The 4497-nt window shown below is 34.2% G+C and overlaps 1 pseudogene; it reads right to left on the bottom strand.

Moving 5' to 3' along the window:
- Positions 1 to 2795: 2795 nt before the first annotated feature.
- Positions 2796 to 3336, bottom strand: LOC149150273 (uncharacterized; annotated as a pseudogene).
- Positions 3337 to 4497: the final 1161 nt, after the last annotated feature.

Here is a 4497-nt window from a genome sequence, read left to right as displayed (position 1 = left end):
GCCCCAAAAAATTTGAACACGAAATCTGGGCTACCAAACTCCTCGGTCACCAATCAAAATGCCTTACCTGACCTCCTCACATAAGCAATTTTAGTTCAAATAAACTCATACATTAGAAAATTTACTCCACATTTTGCTTCAACTAAAATTTTATTTCACTTTATTGGACATGCATCTACATAATGTCAGCGAACATCGTCAACTAGAGTGCAAAACTCAGAGACAACAACGGATTTACCGATGTTCTCAATCATTTTAATAATGATCCAAAACATATTTATTCTTCCAATTTTACAATATTATTATTAATAGCAATTATTTGAGATCCAAAATATTTTCTCTTATAAAAAAAAAAAAAAAAACTTCCACTTCTTTTACCGGCTTTAAATACACTGTTCCAAGATTACCATCTCCATCTTCTTATACAATAAGAACTTCAAACCAATATTCACTGGACCCTGGTTAAACTAGAAAGCAATATTCATCCCTTTTGCCTGAAAAAAGTGTTTAATGAGAAAACCAAAAGTTGTAACTGCTGATGCAAAACCCTTTATCTGTGTTATTTGCTTAATAGGCAGTGCACCTAGGTCAATAGAACAAGCGATTAATTGGGATTTTACTCTGCTGAACAACTACTGAACCTCTTTCATATATTTATATGCTCTGTTGATGTGCATGAAAAACAAACTCATTTCATCTACTTTCACAAATGTAGTAATAAGAAATGCCAAAACCTTTGGATTTTAGTAAGGACAGTTTGTGAGACAAGATTCGATGATTGAATATTTATTAAGTTAGTAAGAAAATCATTGAATGGGTGAACACAATTTGTAGGACATGTAATAAGTTCCTTTGATGATCGGGAACTTGAACTGTTTGCATGGCTTCCCTATAGCAACAACTAAACCATCAAAACAACTTGAATATAACATCCTAAGAGTTACAAAGTTCGAAAAAATAAGAGCAGATATTAAAGACTGTGAACTAAATGAGTTGAGTAGTGACAACAACCGTGAATTCATGATGTAAAGTTAAATGAAAGCCATTTATGCTTAGATAATGAAGGACATATATAAAAATGGTGATTCCATGGTCCAAACAAATTGGTCTTTGAAATAAATCTTATCTATTATTGAACACTAAAGACCAAGAATGCAAGCCAATCCATCCTCTGCATACATCAACTAATAAAAAGTTACAATTGTAAGAACATAAGTACAATGCAGTGGAGGAAGCAACGATGGAAAGCGTAACGTTCAATTAAAAATCGAATCTAATATTTCACTCATAAATCATCGAAGAAGCTAAAAAGATTACGATGTACTACTGCGTAAAAAATTTCAGTCTGAAACTCATAAATAAATAGTAACAAAATTAGAGTCCTAAAACTTTCATAAATAAAGAGTAGTGAAATTCGAGGGACTAAAAAGTACCGTACCCTCCTGCAACAACGCATATCCATTGCATCACATCTTACACAAAATTTGTTATTTCTTGCCACACCAACATCCAATAATGTTAAAATAAATCATGAATCCAAATTCCACAAACAACTAATTATGAACCTTGAATACAAATTAAAATTCATGGATGCTTAGAAACAAAATTCATGGATATCCACACAGTGCTAATTATTCAGTACCTTACAAAAGAAATTAAGATTCACAGATATCAGGAATAAAATTCAGGGATATCCGAATTTCACAAATAGCTAAACTATTCAGAACTGTGAATCCAGAAATAGGATTCGACATTGTTAGAGATATTTGAATTTTAAACTAATTCTAGTAACTTAATTTTGAAAGACCTAAATTGTTTTGAATTATATGGTTTTCTATAAAATTAACATCATAAAACATTTCAACAATTCAACAAAGGTACTTAATTGAAACTAATTTTTGTTTCAGAGAAAAATTTTGTGCTGACTTATAAAATTAATATTATAAAACATTTCGACAGAGGTACTTGATTGAACCTAATTCTTGTTTCAGAAAAAGAAAAAGGAGGAGAATATTACCTGAGTAAAGCTTTGATCATGTTAGCTCCAATTTCCAGTTCTTCATGATTTCTAATGCACTCCAAGCTGCATTAGGATTTTATGTAGCCATGCAATGATCATGGATATGAAATGCAGACAAAATTGAAAAATAAAATGCGGTGCACTGGAAAACAAAAAACACAGAAACATCACATACAATCCAACAACAACTTAAACAGGCAAAAAGAAGAAATCTAAACTGGCCAATTCAAAAAAAAGAACGCGAAAACAAACAAAATAAAAGAGGCATAGCATGAAAGTAAAGAAAATGGCTATGCCAGACAAAAACCCAACGATGTAAAGTGTATCAGATCCATGGCCATGGAGGATTATCAATGAAAATTCCATGAAAATATAGTGACGACATTTAGGCTTGATAGAAGTCCTTATCCTATGAACTGGTTCTAAGAAAAAAAAACCAACCTTGTGAAATCAGATCGAAAGGCCACAAAAGATATTTCCTTACAGATTCATTGAGAAAGGGGAGATAGGTCACAAGATTGTTGTTCTCTTCTCTCTTGTTGGTCAACAAATTGGAGGGCTTTATATCACGGTGAACAATTTTGTTCTGGTGCAGGTAATGCAAGCCCTTGAGCACCTGCCTGGCAACCTCAGCCAAATAGTGTTCTTGGATTTTCTTGTGGGCTTGAAGAACTTGCGCAAGGGTACCACCATCCATGTACTCCAACGCAAAAGAGATCTCTCCTCCTTGATCGAATATGCCATAACACTGCACGATTTGTGGAGAATTCGCCCTTCAGAGAATCTCCATTTCCCTCATTATTTGCTTTCGGTACTTAGTGGCTTGCCTCTGCGAATTGTTATAATAAGCGGGAACGGTAATGATAGCTTTATTCACTTGAAAACCCAGGTATGCTTGGGTAATTTCTTTCATGTTAAGCAATACCATTGAAGAGATTTCCTCGGCCACAAAGGTTTTCTCTTCTCCCTTAAAAGTTACTTGGATCAAGGGCTTATCATTGGATTTGCAAATAATAGAAAAGGGCCAAAAGGCTCTTATTAGCTTGGACAGAGGAATCAGAGAAATGCATGTCAATCAACCTCTTGGCATCAAAAACAGTGTTCGCAGGGTTGAAAGCGACTTGATTCTTGGCAGGCTCTTTGATGAGGCGTTCATTTTCTGTGAAGGCAACCATGGAAGGAGTAATCCGATTGCCCTGATCATTGGGAATGATATCCACTTTGTCATGATAACCATCCCAAACACCCACACAATTGTAAGTGGTTCTAAGATCGATGCCGATAGCCTTGCCATTGGGATTATGAGGGAAAGCCATGGATGGATATTCTAATCATTTAACAAGACTGAATATAACTTATTCTCCAACAACATAAATCTTGCCAGAAACTACACAGTAACCTCTCTCCTCAGAGAGCCTCCAACAAGATAAATCCTCCCAGAAATTACACAGTAACCTTTCATTTTCAGAGGCATCAACCCGGTCTTTGGCACTGATTTATAGATTCTATACCAATACTGTCTTTTTATCTGATTTTCACATAGACTATCATCGAACCTTCTTGGCTCCCTTGTCCCAACACAGATTATTTATCTCTAGGGAGAGGAATAACTCTCTTATAAATGTTTTACCATCTACCTAGGCCTTCATCTAACACACAATTTACCAAGTCATTCATGGTAAAACAAAACATTCACAGCTTTTACCGAGGGTTTTTACAAAAAAACATAATTCATATTTTCAAGTGGGCTAGCTTTGTTCGAGTGGGCTAGCAAACCAGGATAGCCAAGATTCAAATAATTCATCTATTAAAGAAACCAAAAAGTTAAATATTTTATGATTTTTGTGTTTTTTATTAAAATGAGTTAATAAGTGGAAATATATAAAATACTATAAACTAACAAAACCCTAAAGATGAACCAAGGGAATTGAAATCAACATTCGTGAAGGCCTTGGCACCAGATAGATAGGAAGTTGGAAGTTGTAGCGGATAAATAGGAAGTTCGAAGTTGTATCTGATGGCTTAGAGTTGATTTCCTTGAATTGCAGTGGGACTTTATTTAATTATAGTAAGGTTTCTTGCATATCATTACCATTATTTTGCATAATTTTTCTCATGAACATTTTGAGATATCAATAAAGTTGACCATTCATCATTATTCTACATAATTATTCTGTTAATTATTTCGAGTAACCCCTCTGAAGACAGACCTCAACATTCATTGGCTCAATAATATCTAAGTAACCCCTCTCAAGACAGACGTCAACCTTCATTGGCTCAATTTCCTCATGGATGAGAATTGGAATTTGCTCCTATTAGAATAATAAGATCCCATTTTAAAGCAAACACACATTTCAACTATTAGGACAATAAATCCAAACTCATAACATACCAAAGAAAATGATTGGTGGAATTGTTCAAAAAGGTACAATGTTCCACAACCCTAATGTTATCAACATACAATTCTATGAGAAATT

Source organism: Pinus tabuliformis, chromosome 9 (assembly GCF_031772625.1).
Source record: "Pinus tabuliformis cultivar Carrire ecotype Pingquan chromosome 9, CPIR1, whole genome shotgun sequence".
Taxonomy (NCBI): domain Eukaryota; kingdom Viridiplantae; phylum Streptophyta; class Pinopsida; order Pinales; family Pinaceae; genus Pinus; species Pinus tabuliformis.
The sequence above is the reverse complement of the archived record's forward strand: the minus strand, read 5'-3'. Positions and strand labels throughout refer to the sequence as shown.